We start from the raw sequence: 19,570 nt of genomic DNA on the forward strand, positions 1-19,570 counted from the left end.
TTGCTTCCTCAGCTAATTAAATAAATATAATTCCACAGAGAGGTATGTGGGGAAAAAAAACTTTTGTTTTTTTTGGATCCGATGCACACTTCCTGTTTCACCTGCAAAAAAAACAGTTGTGTGAAGTCCTCGATCTTTAATGAGTTGCGGAGTCTCTTAAAGTTACAGACCCCGAGGGTGCAAAATACTCTCAGCGTCTATCCTCCGAAGTTGTCACTTCTTAATGAACTGTCATCAACCCGAGCTGAGGTAATCAGCGCTGAAGAGACAGAAACTGAATCTATAATTAACAATGAAGATCTTCTTCTTTCTTTCTTTCTCTCACATTGTCTTTGTCTTCTGTCTCCTCAATGTCGACTTGAAAACTGACTTTCCTACTTTCAGTTTCACACCTCAAAACCCCCAACGTCACTTAGGTACCAATTCTCCTCCGTTGTTTAATGAGCCATCAATCATTTATGAATGGTCAGCAACATAAAACCTTATACCATCCTCAAATGAAGGTAGATAGTCTTTATCTGTTGGTGTTTGCAAGGAAGACAATAACTGGATGTTTGCATTGGGCCGTGGTTTGATTGTTGAATGGTGATTTGTGATGGCTCCCATGTAGGTAAAGTGAAGCGCGGGCTTTTTTTTTTGCTTCAGCTTATTAATATCAGTCCAATGTAATTGTCCTGTGCTCTGCAGTGGAACAGGGTGTGATATGATGAGTGTAGCATACTGTAGGAAATGTTGACCGGAGTGATCCTGCAGTTTCTGGTTTTTGTGAGAATCATGTTAACAACAGGTGAAAAAAACAGACAAGGTAGGTCAATAAGATAAATGATGTATGTTAGTGAGTTAGAACAAAACATGGATGATGATAGTGTTTGGGAGAGGTGGCCGCTGTGCCCACTGCTCAACCACAGTGTAGAATGGGCACAAAGAAGGGAAGGGAATTTATTCACTTAAAAACAAATTGTGGCTGACTTTTGCTAATGTAAAAATAAAAATGGATGCTTTCCCCTCCAAGCCTTGCCTCATTTTTACCAAACAACCTCTCACGGGATTTGAACCTCTAACCTTGTCAGTGTCTGCAGGCACATCTAATAAAGCAGCTCCAGCATTTTCTGTCTGCTTCTCTCGGATTCGAGAGGATTTCATCTGTAAGCTCCTCGTGCAATGTTCAACAACATGACGAGGTTCTTTCAGGACTTCTCATGTTCTGTTGTGGCCGATGTGGAGGTTGGATGAGTAAAAAAACAGGCTTACACTCACGTTGTCTCTGGGTAAATTTCATGAAACAACAACATTCAAGCCACATGTCTTAGAGACATTAAGGAGTGAAGGACTAGTTTGTGTTTGCTGACACAAATCTCATATAAGACCAAAACACATCAGCAGGTCCAGAGTCACAAAGTCCATTCATCATCGTCGAAGTCATCAGGGAAGACCAAAGCAGAACTGAACTTTTAGGTCCTAAAGTGTAATACAATAATCTGTTAGGCTGCTTTCCTTTGTTTTCATGCCCATAAACTGTGGAACACACTCCCTTTAGATACATGGAGATCCCCTAAGAGGAAACAAAATACCTATCTCTACAAGTGTTATTAATTGTGTTTGGACCACATGTCTATTGTTTTTCTATTGTTTTTTTTATTAACTGTTGACATTTTTACCTATGCACAGGATTAAGTTCATTTTTATGTCTTGCCTTCAATGTAGCATGAACTTGGTCTAGGCAGTTGACCAAAAGGTGAGACTTTGTGAAAAAAACATCAGATCCTCATATTTTAAAAACAAAAACGCATTCATGACACAAGATGGAGTTTCTCGTCTTCAACACTGACTGACTGACCTGCAGCATGTTTGCTGATAGATGGCGAGAGTCGTCACATTCACAATAGTTCATGCTTTGATGAATGCAGAATTCATATGTAAATTGTGTCTCCATTTCTTTGTACAGTGGCAAGTCTTGGATTAAATTGTTGGTTTGATGCCTCTGTGTTCGCCGAAGGAGACATCATTGCTTCCCCCCTTCCCGGGCTCATTTTTTTGTCACAGCTTGGTAATTCCATCCTCACCCGGGCCTCTTCGTATGACATGTTTCTGTCACAGCACGGAGCCTCTAGAAGACTCTTTAAGAGCTTCTGTTTCCACAATTACTGTTTACTGCAGATAACGAGAGCTAGGATAACGGTTAATGGCCACAGTGTTGAGTTTATTGGTTTCTTTTGAGTGTGATGGTTCACACTGAGGACTTTGTTTTCTGACAATCAACCATTAAGTTGTCATTCAGACGGATCTAATACAGAAGATGTGGTGGCAACAATTAGTGAGTCTTCCAACCTCCTTCCAACCACACCAGTCTGCAAGACCACTTATGTTGGCGTTCCCGCCCTACATTCAGAAAGGCTGGTGTGCATCATCACTATAGAAGCCTTTATTAGGAGTGCTGCTCTGGATCTGTGTGATAAACATGTCTATGTCAATCCATTGATCAACAATCGATCAATCATTCCAGCTCTGCCTGTAAATCCGCCTTCTTTGAAACACTCTCAAATGTTTATTGCTATTGACCTTTTAAAAACGGGGTTACATCCATGCATTATGTGTAAACGCTTATCCTCCATCAGGTGGATGAGGAAAACTTGATTTCTAGTAAATTAGTTCACCTTCGACCCCTGTGAAAACATTTCTAACCCTTATAGCAAACTTGAGTTCCAGCTCCGAAGTTAGATCATTTCTGTGATTGCTTTTCTGTGGGTAGAGATGATTGACATTGTGCCTGTTACTCCAGGAAAAATCCCACAAAGTGTTCCATCTTATAAAATGTACCAAATAAAATTAATCAGTGGAAAAGGTTTACGCTGATGTCACTTTGTCAGCCTAAGTGGCTCCATATTTCAAACAGTGTGAATCGTTCCGGAATGAAATATTAACGAGAAAGTCTAATATACAAGTGTCTGTAAAATCACGTTAAGCTGCAGCTAACTTGAATTAGATTTGTGGGTGAGGCAGAGTCTGGATCATTCATAATGAATGGGCTCACTTTTGAGCTCATGAAGATTTTATTTTGTACACTTGCCGCCATGTCTGCCCACTGCACAGGCTCAGCTGCACGGCATTCAATAAGGAAGCCCATGGGTGTGTGGTTAGATCATTAACAGTGTCTCCTTTCAGAATCTTCAGATGTTAATTAAATTAATATGGATTATATTCACTCATGTTTATTGTGACAACCTTTTAATTACATATGAGCATTACGTAACAGTAAATGTATTCCCCATTCTGTCTTCCACACTAAACTAATACATTCATTTAGTACATTTATAGGATCCATAATGACCATATTATTGTCATATTCATTTATGCAACAGTAGTGGCAGTAATGTCACTTTAGAATGACTCGGCAAGCAACTTAACATAACAGTGCATGTTATATTGGGGTAATCAATTGAGAACTAGTAAAGTTGTCTCTTTTTTGATAAATAGATGTATTTTACATACTTACACAATATATATCATACATCTATCCTCATTTAAAACAGAACGTTTGACTTTTGAAATTGATCTAGGGGAACTTAGGGAGGTAACAATTAAAGACCAAGAACAAAGGGATTAACCAAGGACCGACTGCAAGCGCAGCGATTTATTCAACAACAACAAAACTTATACAACGTAAAGAGAAGTCTTCCTCAAACGACACGATGCCGGCCAGAAACGATCACACCACACACAACAAGCACTGCAGGACCACGCCACCACTGAAACACCCGGTAGGCGTTCATAGCCTACAGCTGTTAATCAGCTAATCAGCTGATTGAGGAGGAGGAGAGGGAAAGGGCAGTGCTTGAAATCAAAAAGAAACAAGAAGCCACAAACACCAAGGCACGTGACAGATTTTACAGCCCTGAGTAGTGGGCTGCAGGCCGCAGGTTCTACCTATGTTGGGAAATAGTCTGTATGTAGCCTGAGAGGGGAAACCCAGGGCAAAAAGTTGTCAAATAAGGCAACTGTCCTCTGGATTTTGATGATATCAAAGATGTGTGTGAACGTGCGGTAGGCATATCCTTTCCATCCCGAGTTCTCTACAGACATTTATGGAAATCCCCTAAATTTTAGATACAAGAGATCAAAACTTGAACTTCCCGGGGTTTGTGTCAGTGTAAAACTACCATGTCCATCAACCATTTGGCTTGTGGACAGCTGTTTTAAAGCCTCGGATCTGGCATCATGAACATTGGCATCTCGGTTTGGTGGAGCCAGAAGTGAGCATTGTTGGGTGAGAGCATGGAGCTGGTTGGTGATACTGTGAGTCGGGATTCACTTGGTTTTGACTGCGAGGTTGCGTAACAGTTAAATAAAATATGTTTCTGAAAACATTTCAGGTGAGAACTGGTCAATACGGTATTGTCAATGACAAGATAGCCATGCCCTGAAGCATACCCGCTTTATCGTCTGTTTTACTCTAAATGGATCCATAATTTACTAAAAGAACTCATGTTGTATAGAAGAACTCTTGAAATTAGCAATCACGACTAGGGATGCACAATATTTATCGGACCGATAAAATATCGGCCGATATGGGGAGAAATTACGTCATTTTTTAATCGACCCGATAGGTTCATTTTAACCAATAAAAAGATCTGATAATTTAATGACATTGGGGAAAATGTTTGCAGGCCGAGTAGCCCCAAAAGTTATCGCGCCTTATTGGCAGGATCCAAGTCTGGCCTCGTCTCTGCCAGACTAATAATGAACATGTCTTCACCTGTGTGGCAGAAGATAACAACAGCATTGCTGTTTGCAAAAGTTGTTCAGGAGGATTCAGAGAGGAGAAAGAAGACTGTAAACCCAAAGGTAGTATATCGCATGTCAGGACTGGTGCTTCCGACTGTAGCAGATGCTGATCGTCTGTATTGTCCATGCATCTCACGCTGTTCTCTGTACAGGGACTTCCAGATTGAAATATGATGTTATAGGTTGAAATTTTTCATATCAGGCATCACTAATTACGACCATAAACTTTACTGAGATACTGAGAGGTATATTCATGATAATCTGACTTATTTTATTGCTTCCAATGGAGCTGTCCCCTGCTGGCCATTAGAAAAAATGCAGGTTTAAGGCACTTCAGTGCTGGCCTCATTTTTCACTCCCAGAAGCTCGTCCACTAATTATATTCTAAAGATTTATGACTAAATACCTGCAAAGCTGATGACATTCACATCAACCTCGGCTGTAATTTGTGCTGAGTGCTAATTAACATTTGCTAATTATTAATGTTAGCAGCCTAAACCAAGATGTTGAACATAGTAAACATCTGACCTGCTTAATGATCGGCATATTAACATATAATAACAATATTACAATCCTAAAAATAACAGCGCTAATATTTAATGGGATTAATTAGAGCTGATATGCACATACAGAGTTTGTCTCCATCTACTGGGACTCTCTCTAATTAGATTTTTAGTTTCATGTTGAGCTCGTTTTATTCATATTTGATTCACCGTGCAGCCCTGCAGAGGCTCCGCTCTCCATTCTTTCACTCAGTTCTTAAAATACAATAATAATTTAATCATTTAGTCTCGCGTGGAGACCCAGTGCTACAAAAATGTATTACAAACTTTGTCATATGGAATCTCAACAGAATCAGGATGACAAGTGCATCTGGAATCCAGCATCCCGAGGAGAATACTGAAATTTATATTACATTAACGGGAACTAGATTTCTGTTGTCAAAATGACAAAACTTTTTCTCAACTTATACAAATAAAAAAAAGGTCAATAAAAGGTTCCTGTGAGCAAAACGGGTCGTTCATCTTTAAATCATCTGAAAGTTTCTTGCTTTTCCTTGAACACTCCTGTTCTCTACAATATTTTTCTTCAGTGCTTAGGGAGCAATTATGAGATGCAGATTGCAGGTGTAAATTAGAGAATGCTGAGGCTCAGCAGCCTTCAGTCTATCTGTGGTATCTACTTTCTCACCCACATGAAACTTGGAAAAGCTTCACTGGCTCGAGGTGAAGTTTGTTCACACTGACTGAGAACAAACACAGCGGCCCTGAGCTCTTCTCTCAGCGATCATGCTCCCCCCCTCTCACTCTTTCTCACTCACACACTAACACACCTGACACACAGAGGGAAGCTCCTACAACTCAAACACTGCTGACACCTTCATAACTGGTGATATTAACTTCAGCAGCAAAATGGAGGAGGGCAGATTTTTAATTTGCCACCTTCGGGGTCCTGACTCAGCTTTTTAGCCTCACCGTCGCATTCTCGTAAACGTTTCTTCGTTCTCGTAGCCGTGTGTCATATGTGCTCCTTGAAAAGACACAATATTGGCCAAAATAATTTCATTATGTGTCAGAGCGGTTCACTGGAGGTTGTGGAGAATTCTCTTCATCAATGGTCACCTCAGTCAGTGGAGACAAAGTGCACAGGCGCCCAAGATGTCTTATGCTGAAAGGTTTATTGAAGCTCGGCCAAGGAGAACGTAGAATTTATCAATGCGCTTGTCATGGTGCGATGCCGAGCTGATCTCTCTGGTTAGTCTCTACGCCCTCAGAACAGCGCCACAACTTCTTTATGTTCCTAAACGTCCATACTCAATACATCTACAGCCAATTGGTTATTAGAAGAAGAAGAATAGATACTTTATTGATCCCTCAGCAGTGCTCAGGAGACGAACTGGCTCCTCTCACGCAATACTTTGGTCCATACTGGACTTGAACCAGCCAAATCCCTACAGACTGAGCTACTGCTTCCCCAAAGGAAGTATGTTGGCTTCTACATTATGTACTTATCTGTTGTTTCGAGTGAGTGAGACAGGCCTATCCTCTGACCTTGGGTTACTATAGCAATGATCAGAATGGCACCTGCTTTCCTAAACACAATCATAAAGCTGCTCTGACTTGGCAACATGCAAGGGTTGAGTCTGTCCAGTGAAGTGGTTATGGAGGACAAAGGTGTGAGGCCAATGCTTTCTGAGCTCATATTCATATTGTAGGAGCAGAAACAACCATAACTGTAGTCGTACCACAGTGAAAATCAAATCAAATCAAATCAGATTTTATTTGTATAGCCCAAAGTCACAAAGTACTTTTGCCTCGGAGGGTTATAATTGGGTGTCGTCAGCATAACAATGAAAATTGATGGAGTGATTCCTAATAATGTTCCCTAAAGGAAGCATGTATAAAGTGAACAGAAGTGGTCCTAGTACAGAACCTTGTGGGACTCCATGAGAAACTTTGGTCTGCATGGAGGATTCATCATTGACGTGAACAAACTGAGGTCGATCTAAGAAATACGACTTAAACCAGCTTAGGGCGGTTCCTTTGATGCCAGTTTGATGTTCCAGTCTCTGTAAAAGAATTTGATGGTCAATGGTGTCAAATGCAGCACTAAGATCTAACAGGACAAGTACAGAGATGAGTCCTTTGTCTGATGCCATTAGCAATAACCGTGTCCACAGGCCGAGCAGCTCCAGATATTCTCAGGACCAGCAGCTGTACGAAGCTCGGTTCACTCTGGCAGACTGTTGTTTTGCACTCAGACCTGTACTTTTCTTTATTCTCTTTCCATCTTGCCATTCACTCCTCTCATGCATGCTTACTAATCATATTCCGACCTTGAGACGTTCCATGGATTACAAAAATCTCCCCGTAGAGTCTCCGAGGCTTTCTGTCCGAAGACTCAGTAATCACATATCTTTACTTCGTTCACTTGAAATAGTGTCGGAGCTTTTATGAACTGTGGTAGTGTGAAAAAAATATATATTCTGTATTATGTTTGTGAACCAGCTGACTCAACTGTTCACATCGGCATATGAATGTTTATTTTGGCACGTATGATGAGTTGTCACTTATTTTTTTTAGAGAGAGGTGAGGTGAGGTGCTCTTGTTAGACATGAGAGATTTAATTTCCAGGAGGAAAACCAGCAACACAAACAACCACTCGTGACTGAAAAGGTCAACGCCGCCACAACACGATCACAGATGGAACAACATGCTGCTGCAGCCTCCCAATTAACATGTGTGAAAGACGGGAGCAAACGAGAGCAAGTGGGAGCAGGAGGGTAGTTATTAGGATGCTTACGGAGTCGTTTGATTTGAAACGAGCTTCCTGCGTGGTAACGGATGGCCGGGCGTGTGTTTTGCCGTATATCTTTAAGGCCTGTCCGTGCTTTTTGTGTTCTTTAAATGGAGGTTGGAGCCCACACAGTGTCAGCAGAGCTTAGCCTTCTTAAACTACGGAGACGTTAACACATTAAGTCTGCTGCTGCTGCTTCTGCTCAGTAAAAACCCCGACATCAGGAAGCATTCTGCTGTGGCTTAGTACATCATACACTGTGTGACACACACACACACACACACACACACACACACACACACACAGCAGTTCGGGAGATATTTTATTTATAGCGTCAGCGCAGTGTGAAACTCACATCGTATATTATTCACAGTATCGGGACATGTGACACACACATTGATGCAGAATGTTATTCATACCTTTATACATGCCAACACACACACACACACACACACACACACACACACACACACAGGATCTAGTCTCACACCATGGTTAGCGTGAACTTGGTTGAGAATGTGTGAGTGCTGCTCAAACAGGGTTAATTCATCTCCGTTCATATTTAAGAGAGCTGTCTGTAGCTCTGTGTGTGTGTGTGTGTGTGTGTGTGTGTGTGTGTGTGTGTGTGTGTGTGTGTGTGTGTGTGTGTGTGTGTGCGTGTGTGTGTTATGTGTGTGTGAGATGCATTATATTTTAATCTACAATTACGTTAAGATGAATTTAACAAATTTGTTGCACAAAACAACAAAAGGGTACAGAGAGAGTGACAGGCAGAGATGAAATAAAGAAGCAGTTGTTAGTATTTACATAATTAATATCACTTAGACAGTGTGTAATTTGAGTTAATGAAACGATCGTGTTGTCTTAATGAATGCAGCACAGTTTACTAATATGAAGGGAGTTAGCAGCTCGTCTGCGGTTGGTCTCTGGCTGAATGTTTTGTGGTTATCTCTGTAACCTGCTGACCTGCGGGATGGAAACATATTTTCAGATAATTAGACAAACATATTCAGAATGATACGCTTCTTAAAATAACGACAGCCGCTCCGGGTTTCTGTGATGCACACTGAGGCGTGTCTGTTATATGTCTGTGTGCAGGTGATGTTAAGCAGCTGTCGCGTACAGTCAAGACACAACAAGCGTCCTGTTGTTGTTATCATTTGTAATAGGAATCAGTATTTGTGCATATTTAAATATTTATTATTTGCACACAGTTTGTTGAGGGTCAGGGACTTTACTCAGTAATTGCGTGATCTGAATTAAGCGAGAGACAAACAATGATAATAAATAAATAATGTCTGTTTACTGTACGTTTACATAATGGCCGTTTTATAATTTGTGTACAAGTGTTTGTTAGTTTGCTCGAGGTAAGAGAGAGAGGAAGAAGCAGAGCAACGAGCCAAATATTTCGTCTCGGTGTTTTTTGCATATTTACATATTTATCCTGTTATTTGGTTTTTAAGGTCAGAATAGTTCTAAATCTTTGAAGACTCTGTTGTTGTTGATGGAGAACAGCAGCTTCGAGTCATTGCAGTGCTGAAGACGGGGTCAGGGTCATCGACCAAGAAGGTCTGAACGGCTGCTGTTAAGGCCGTTTTACATCTAAAGTCAAAGGTCAAGCTTTAAAATGAGATGTGTGTCCTTGTCACCGCTTGACTGAAGGACCGAAAAAGTTGTTCCACAGCCAATTAGCCGACCTTTGTGCTTCTTCCCTTTGTGCTAACTGAGTGGCTTTAGACCTGGGTGGAGATCTGGTGGAGGTCTGTCTCTCTGTTGGTCCTCCACTCTGACCGAGACTTAAATATCTTAATGCTATAGAACCATGAAGGCGTTTAGACCATTTTTAAATGTAATAACTTTTCCTATTCACGTCTTACTTCAGGTGTTTTAATGAGTTAACATATGTTTTTCATTTCTGGTCACACCTTACTTCTGTAGGTTCCTTGCCTCTCTTCTCATTTCCTCTCCTTGCTCTTTCTATCACTCCTCACCTCCTCAGGCCATCTCTCCTCCTCTTCTTCCCTTCTTCTAGTTTTGTCCCTTTATTTTACCCTCTCCCATTATTTCTTCTTTCATCCCTTCTCCTCACCCCTTCCCCTTTTCTTCAATCCTCTGCTCTCCTTTCACGTTCTCTTTCCTCCCTTTCTCTATCGCCTGCTGCTTCATCTCCCTTCTTCTTCCACTCTCTGTGCCATCAGTGCCCTCTGCTGAGTGATGGCAGCTTTACATCGCACTGAAGCTGCAGAGCAGACGTTCTGTTCCGGTTTTCCAGCTGTCCGGCAGTGCTGGACCGTGGCTTTAATGGTCAGCTGTTGTTTTTTAGCTCTGCAGCTAATCCATTCTGTCTCTGTGGATAATTCCTGCGTTTCCTCATGCTGTCTGACACTTTTGATAAAGTGTTGAATGAACATCTGCCATGTGGGAAATGCTGGAACGGGACTAGATGTGAGCGAATAATAATAATACACATTTTGGTATTGTGTGTGCACAAAAAGGATTTAATTTCCCTGTGAGTTCACTAGATACATTTTGTTTCATCCCCTTTGTTCCTTATTGTTTCCACTTCACCATTCCAGGACAGCTCCTAATGCATGGACAGATTTTTTAAATCTTTTCCCCAAAGATTCATTGATTTATTGAGGTTTATGACTTTTAGAGCGACTGAACATGAATCATCACGCTGCCATCTAATGTATCATTACTGCAAGAAAGAAACAAATGACAGGTGACATATTTGCTCTTAGATCCCTAAGCACAGACGTCGATACATCATCTAATTCAGTCAAACTCAGGTAATTCTCTGATGCCACTGAGGCTCCAAATCTTATAAAGCTACGAATAAAATTGGTGAATTTAGCAGAAATGAAAGCTCTGGGTCTGATTGTTGGTTTTCTTTAAGACCAAAGAAGTGCTGGCTGTGAGCTATGTTTTGTTTTTCAGTGTCCACAGTCAGTCCCGCCTAAAATGCCTGATGTTGCATGAGGTTTTCAAAAAAATTGCGGTGAAAGTTGCGGTGCTTTTTACATTTTTGTTGCAATTTTGTTGCGGGAGGAAGTGAAAGTTGCGATTCGACAGTCGCGCCAGGGGCGAGGGGGCCCCGTCCCCGGGGGTGAGCCCTGGAGAGAGCACTAAAGTCCACGGCCCCGGGAAGTGTCGAGGTCCAGGCGGGAGGGCGATGTAAAGCTTGCGACTCCACCTTCGCCCCTGAGCCTTTCAAAGCCGACCCAGAGCCGGTCGTGGCGCACCGCCGCGGAGGAAATGCACCCAGCGGGGGCCTGCCAGCGCCGGGGAGAGGTCCCACGTGGGGATCCTCCTTCACCGTGTGGTCGTCCCTGACCCGCTGAGTTGAATCCCCCGGGCAGACTGCACGGAAGTTGCGGAAAAATCGCAGTGATTGGTTAAAATTGCAACACCGCCCTGAATTCACGGGGATTCCCTGAAGTTGTGTTGAAGTTGCAAATCGCAACATCGCGATTTCCTGGAGGGTCTGCACAGTATGAGTTTCTCTTTGTTACCACATCGTTAATGAGATGATTGACTTTTTAAATTTTTTACCACGTGCATGGGAACCACAGAACCTTTGGTCAGCTTGGATCGCTCCTGTTTCAGGTGCTGTGGTGCTTGTTGGTACTAAAATCAAGTTAAGTTCATCAAGTTGAAGAATCTGCTCCTCTTCAACGCATCTAGAAAACCCATGTCCACTGTGAACCTGCTCAATATGGATGTCAACAAATGAAATGCATGTTTCACTTGTATCACAAGTACACTAAAGATGGAAACAGCCTGAAATCAAAGCATGATATGGCTTAAATATTTACAACATATCCATCAAGTATTGGGCAGGATGGGCCTTTGAATGCACGATAAATTATAGTTAGATATAATTTGTATACCTTAAATTGTGTTGAGAATAGGATCTATATCGTATCTTTGTTTGCGCTGCACACACTGTAAAGATTCACTGCGATGTAGTTTGTACTCCAGCTCAATAATCACCATCAGTTCATGGAAGCATTCTCCTTCCACAAGGCTTTAACACGATCACATGCCCCGAGTCACAGTACCTGTTATGAGCTGGCTAATCTTCTCTTTCCCGACGGCTTTGCAGTGGCACACGCCAACACCGCTGGCGAATAAGGGAATGGGAATCTGTCTTGGTGGAACTTGTTGGTCTGTGACGGACGAGTTTCGTGTTACATAACTTTCACTGCATGTTCATTTCTAAATGTAACCTGTTGTAAAGTTTTAAACACGTCATGATCCTGGAAATGTGCCATTATACTGTACGTCATGTCGCTTGTGTAATCTTTCTGATTTAGGAAGCAAATGTGCTCATTTGCTGCAGCTCTGGAGAATCCTGTCACATATAGTTTAGTATCCAATAACGGGATCACAGCTTCCTTTGATTTGAACCCCAGTGGAAACATTTACACTGTCCTGGGGGCTCCAAGGTTGGAATATGTTATTTTAAACATGTCATTACCTGTATATGCACACACTGAGGAAGGAAGTCGACAAGGAAGGCAAGAAAAAGCTCCCGGGTTGGTTCTGATCGGATGATCAAACTATCCTCAGAAGCCTCACGAGGGGATGCGCAGCATGCCGTCGGTGCGTGCGCGTGTGTGATGAATGTTTGATTGCGTCAGGGGGGATTTCTGACATATCTGGAGCAGAGACACACAAACATTTCGCTCATTAGAGCGAAGAGGAAAGGTGAGAGATGGATGAGGAACGAGAGAGCAAGGGGGGGGAGGACAGACGGATGGATGGATAGACGGAGAGTTATGACAAGAAATAATTACCAAAAAAAAAGAAGGAACCAAAGTGAGAGCTAAGAGACGGAGGAGGATGAGCTCGGAAAAAAACGTGGAGGTAGAGCGAAAGTAAGGAGATGATCATTAAGATGGAGAGAAGAGGGGTGGAAAGAGGGATGATTAAGGAGGTGTCAGACCTGGTTCTGTGTGCGAGTGCATTAGAAAAGTGAAGAAAAGAAAGAGAGAGGCAATTAGCTCTCTGTCAGTGCTTGAATCAAGTGCTAACAAAATCCTTCTGGAAAAATGTTCAGTCTAATAATAATCCCAATAATTCTATAATTACTGTGATTGCCATTTGGTATAATTATGATAATTCTGCTATGATGGAACTCCAGCTTTTAAACAATCTGGGGGAAGCCGAGTGGAAACAGCCGCATTCAGAGACTCACAAAGCGTTTCTCCTTCCTTGAACATGCGTGGTGTATTTTTGGGGGGTGAAGCAGATACGAGGCACAAGATGTCGATTTGCAAAAAAAGGGCTTGTGAATGGAGCGAGCCAACAGTAAGCCCGCGTCTTTGTATCGGGTTGAGGAGGATCACCAAGGCCACGGCGTGACTCTGGAACTTCAAACGCACTCCCAACAGATCCAATTTCTCTGCGTGGACACTTTTCTTATTCAGCACTAAGACGCTGTAAAAAGACTTGTTTGATATTTCAGGGGCTCTAATTTGCCTCCGAAAGCAGCTTTACATCTTTTTTCTGCGACTGTTGAACGTGACCTTATTCAGCCAGACGGTGGCTCTTAATCTTTACTCAGCTAAACAGTTTCATTTTAAACCAACACGACTCGCTGTCTTCGCCTTTATTCAACATCACAAGTTCACTAACAAGTCGATGAACAGCAACTAAAGTGAGAATGTGTGTCAGCCCTGTGATGAACTGGCAATTTGTCAAAGGGTGCACCCCGCCTCCTGCCCGATGCCAGCTGGGATAGGCTCCAGCCCCAGTTCATTACAGGAAATGGATGGATAGAGAATATGGTTCACAATTACCTGAAGCAAGTAAGACATACGGAGTAAGCACACCTTACTCTTCTTAATCAACTAGACCAGCTTGATTGAAGATAAATTCTTACTACAAAGAAGCTTCGTTAAAGTCAGTGTAAAGGCAAGTCTCAGATTTCTTTCAAACACATTAAATATGTTGTAAAATAGTTGCTGAAAACACATGAAAAGACGATATGTCACTGAAATGTTGGTTCAAACAGTTTTTTACCAGTTTTAGGTCTCAGGATTTTGTGGGCGGTCCTTAAAGGGTGGCTCGATGACACGCTGAGGCCACCAGAGAGACAGAGATGAATTCATCTCAGAGTGTTTTTAAAGTCAGTCAGGTGATTTTCTGAACTCATCTGACACATTTTGTACAAAAACATTCACTTTAACCAAATAAACGATGTAAAACATTCTTATCAGAGCGGAATAAACATCTCTCCTTCTCAACCAAGTAGATAAATCTTAACAATTAACAATTCAACTACAGTAGAACGGTTTATTCATCAACAACAAGTTGGTCAGTGCAGTAAGTCAACCAGTGAACCAAGCTACATTCTTCATTTGACCCTCTTACTTAGAGGAAATTAAAAATACCCAAGAAATGGTTTTGCATGAAGACCTAATTCCCACATGGGCGGGATGAATAATAAGAACACATCCTGACCTACCTCTGTGCTGTAGATGACTCATTCTTAATGCAACCACGCAGCTTCTTTCAACACATCTTACCAGGAATACACGAAAATATAATGTGACATTCTTATGTAATCCAGCTAAGCACATTATTAGAAGACTACCTCGATCTTCGCTCAGCCAAACCGACTGTGGTCTGCGCATATGACCGTCGCTTCAAAATGTTTTAATCTCGTGTTATATCAAATTCATTAGGTAGATAGTTTAGGCCAGGGGTCTGCAACCTATGGCAACCTATGGAAACCTATGGCCAGATGTTGCTCTTTTGATGATGCATCTGGCTCGCAGGCAGGGGAGAAAGTAAGCCGGTCCGGTACTGCGTACCACTAAAGCATTCAGTGGTGGTACGCAGTACCAGGAAGATAGGAGAGTGGCTGCCGGCTATAAAGCCCTCATTCAGAACCAGTCACGGCCGCACTCAGGGAAAATAGATTCTCTAGCAACATGCAGTCTTCCTTTTAACTCATTGCGAATTGTTTCTGAACTGTGTTTGAGTCCACGCTGGACGGAGCCTTGGCCGGGGATCTCTGCACCCGGCCTTCGAAATGTGTACCTCACCTTTAATGTCTTAAATGTCTTAAAATCGGTACGGGTCACTCCGGTCACGGAACTTAGCAGGCAGCTGGCTGGAAGTCAGCTGGAAGACGGCTGCCATCCAGCTGGCGTTCAGCTTGAACGGGAACTTTTAAGTTGCTACTACTGTAGGAGAGTAAGCAGTAAGTTGTGTTTCGTGTTATTTTGTTCGCTCGGAATAGAAACCGCTTATGAGCTAACGTGAGTGCGCATGCGCGTCTACATCGGAAACACAGTGGTTGCTATGGGGATCGGTGCATGATCGGGACCATGCATCACCAGAAGTATTTTATGTATTATTGGCTGGCTTCAGTATAACAGCGTTATTAAAAAGAATAACTCCAGAGACTTATCATACTCTAAAATTGTTGGTCTTACTCAAAGATGTACGCATTTATTTGTATTCAGTGTTAAAAAAAAATATTATATGGCTCTCACGGAAATACATTTTAAATATGTGGCTTTCATGGCTTTCTCAGACAAAAAGGTTCCCGACCCCTGGTTTAGGCAAAACATCTCAGACAAAAAGGTTCCCGACCCCTGGTTTAGGCAAAACATATGTTTCATGAACAATCTCTGATTGAACGTTGACCCTAACCCTGTTGACGTGGCCCCAAACAAAGAGGATAAACAGACAATCCAATCAAGAATACCTTCTTATACAAGCCCAGATCAGTGTTATTTAACCTGGACCAGGCAAAGTCACTAAGAACACAGCAGCCTTCCTTCAGTGACCCCTCACCCACTTCACAGCTGCTTTCCCTCCCCTCCGTCGTTAGCCTCTGCCACCCAACCAGAGACGGGCACACCAAGTCGTGACGGGGAGATGAAGGGAAGTCTGACCCTGAGGACACAAACTGTTTTAACTTCAGTTCATTACGGAGCCGCAGAGGTGAATGCTCTCACACCACATTAGCTTAATAAACGGACTCTTCCCCTGTCTGAGTCAGCCATGCATACACCTTCTCCCTCCAGTCTGGGCTGATTATGAATGAGGCTGTTAACACTGTGGAAAAAAAAGCCTTGTTTGTTTCAGACCACAGACTTTGTAGAGTTGATTCATTCCGTTATTGCTCGGACGGCAGCGTCAGTGTTCACAGAGTCATAAAGGAACAGCCCAGTTGTATAGAGGAGGCTGTCAGGGTTACAAAGAATGTAACATGAGACACAATGTTATTCACCTTACCCGAGCACTTCAATTGGACAGTTTCATGTTTTTTTGACATATCACTGCTACATTCTGTCTGTGTTTCCCACCAATTTGTTGGAAACTATTTCACCCTGAAGCCATAATGTAAGTATTTGACATTTGGCTTTTGGTTTAAATTTTTTTCTTGAGTCAAGAAAGAAAATCCAACCCAAAAACCTGCTATTAATACTTCAGTGTGATATTTGAATGAATTTATGAAGCGGAAACCTCCCTTGTTGTGAAATGAAGCCAATGCAAGAGTGCCAAAAACCTGCAGTTCATCAAACGTCCACTTGAGGCTGGCTCCAGAAGTGAGTCAGTCTCCATAAGTCCCCATGTTAAAAACTTGACAGCAGAAATAAACATGTTTACAGCCTGGTACAAAAAACAGTTTTGGTCTCTGTAGCTAATTTCCCCGTTCATGACAACTGTACTGAGGGTGAATTTATATACAACTCACCTGTTCACATTATATTAAGGCTTAAAGTTATGCAGGATTAAGAGCGTGGACGCTTTGGGTGATTTTACAGGTGGCTTGTTTGAGCATTAAGGCTTCATTTAGCTCCATGTGTTGTGGATAAGAGCAGAGGACAGAGTCAAAACACCTTTTCACAAACCCGTGGGCGATGTCACAGAAACTATGTCCATGTTTCATACATGTTACTACAACTATAATATTGTATTATTATTAATGCTGTATTATAATTTACGATACAAGCAAATGTTTTGTTTTTGGAGCAAGTCGTGGACTAAACGTGATTGCAACACAGTGACCACATCACAAAAACTCACTGCCTCCTTTATTGTAATGATTTGCTCAATGGCCCTTCAACACACTGTTCCTGTGTTCTCAGTTTCTTCCAGCATCGTCCCAGCCCTCCCTGTACCTCCATGCCAGATGTATTAAACAGCAAATTTCTAGTTCAGTTCATTTGTACAGCACACGAGAGACACTCAGTAATAAAAGTAAATGCAAGGATTACTCAAGTGAAAGGAAAGAGCCAGAAGAAAGCAACAACAAAGCCTCCGACACTCTTTGTTTTCTTCTCGTGTTCTGGTTCATTATCCGAGCCTGTGGTGGCCTCGGTGAGTCCTGCCCGCTGATCAAACAAGAGAAGATCCACCTCTCTCCTCGATACATAAATGACTTCTGTTCGGTGAAAAGATGGAACAGAACAAGGAGCAGAGGAAGAAAGTATTCTCGTTTTAAAGTGCTACTAAAACATGTAGTTATAACCGTATTATTAAAACAGTATGCTGGCGTCTTGTTTGTGAAGTCCTCTGGTCATGAGACAGTTTTCACCAGCTGAAAGTAAAATAAATGAAGCAACAGAGCTCAGACGATGCTCCGTATCCGGCAGAATCTCTTTGACATTTGGCTAATGGTATTTTATATAAATTGTGCATTTCTGGTTTTTGTTCATTTAAACGTGACGAGCTTTTCAACTATAAAAATCAATCCTGATACATTCCCTGTTTTTTTTTTATTCCTTTTAAAAAATAAAATAAAAGCAAAAAATAATGAGCTCCGTGTATCTTAAGCCAGCATGCTTCATTAAGCGTGGCATAACTCGTGTGTGTGTGTGCCCATGACCTTAATTAAGTCTAGCCGAACTCATTAGGAATTCTTTATTTTTATGTGTGTGTGTGTGTGTGTGTGTGTGTGTGTGTACATCTATGGGATCCTTATTAACTGTGGCGGGACTTTTTCTTGCACGCTTGCATATATTTCTGTGTGTATGTTGTGCACGTGAACAAACGGGGCTGCACAAAATAAAGAAACAAAGAAAAAAAGGGAAATGTTAAGAGAAAGAGATTATAGCTCTATATGAATTTGTGTTATATTAATATGTGATAGAAAACAGCAAACGGGACAGTATTCTCGCAGCTGCACGGTATCAGAATACATTTTAATTATATCATTAATTATAGAACGTCTATCTGTTTTGAAACAGATGTACTGATTTGAAAAAAAGCAGAATAAGAAGAAGATAAGACCGACCTTTATCAAAATCAAAACTCCGAGCAAAGTCAAATTATTCAGATTATTCATGCGTCCTTGTCACGGCCCACTAGAAGATTTGCTTCACTTCAGCATAACTGCACAGAGTGCTCATCTCGTCTGCGGCGTCACACCTTTAAATCAGCACATCTCTATCCATTATTCACAGTGGAAGTCGGTGGAAATCTCACATAGCTTTTATTTAAAAGTTGGACATTTTAGACTCGCACTGCTGCTGCCGCTGCAGAAGTGTTCCCTCCGTGGCCATCCATTTTGTCAGGTTGGAGTCAACCTCCGGTCACCTTGGTCTGAAAACGAAGGCGAACAAACAAGAAGAGACAAAGAAAGAGGAAAGAAATATACGATGAGGGAGAGACTGACTCCGAAGCTGAGCTGAAGAACTTGATTTCCAATACTCCACCAAAACATCTCTACATGTTCGCTCACCGGGAGTCACAACAAGTTCACGTGTATTTCGTCAGAATAGGAGGATTGGGATTGTACCCAGCATAGAAATATATCATATTAAGAGAATATTGCTATATGTATCCAAACTAAATGCCAAGACGTACATTTACCCTGACGACTCGATTACTGCCAGGAGGTATGCATGTATACCAGGGATCTCCAATCTACGGCCCGCGGGCCACATCCGGCCCGCCTAAACAATTGGAGCGGCCCACTTAACGATCCCAAACAATCCCTCTAAACATGGCCTATTTTTCAAAACTGCATTTTCCTACTATAAAATATCCACACTTAATGATTAAGCTTCGCATTCTAATTAAAATCTACCTTATTTACGAACTATTTACAGTACTAGCTCATTTTCATCCCCTCACACAATGGTATATTCCAACATGACTTTGCTCGTGATCAACTTCCGTGCAGTCTGCCCGGGGGATTCGACTCGGCGGGTCAGGGACGGCCGCACAGTGCGGGAGGATCCCCTCGTGGGACCTCTCCCTGGCGCTGGCTGGCCTCCACCGGGCACATTTCCTCCGCGGCGGTGCGCCACGACCGGCTCTGGGTCAGCTTAGAAAGGCTCGGGGGCAAAGGTGGCTCACGGCTCCGGCCACGAGCTTTACAGCGCCCTGCTGCCCGGACCTCGCCGCTTCCCGGGGCCGTGGACTTAGTGCTCGCTGCGCCCTCTCCGCGACTGTCGAATCGCAACTTTCCCTTCCTCCCGCAACAAAATCGCAACAAAAATGTAAAAAGCAACTTTAA

The 19,570-nt window shown here is 42.3% G+C and overlaps 1 protein-coding gene across 3 annotated transcripts in view; it reads left to right on the plus strand.

Annotated features, from left to right (window-relative positions):
* Positions 1 to 19,570, plus strand: part of grip2b (glutamate receptor interacting protein 2b) — a 155,960-nt gene that overhangs the window by 48,314 nt on the left and 88,076 nt on the right. The gene's annotated exons all lie outside the window — the stretch shown is intronic.

Source organism: Larimichthys crocea, chromosome VI (genome assembly GCF_000972845.2).
Source record: "Larimichthys crocea isolate SSNF chromosome VI, L_crocea_2.0, whole genome shotgun sequence".
NCBI classification, from domain to species: Eukaryota; Metazoa; Chordata; class Actinopteri; family Sciaenidae; genus Larimichthys; species Larimichthys crocea.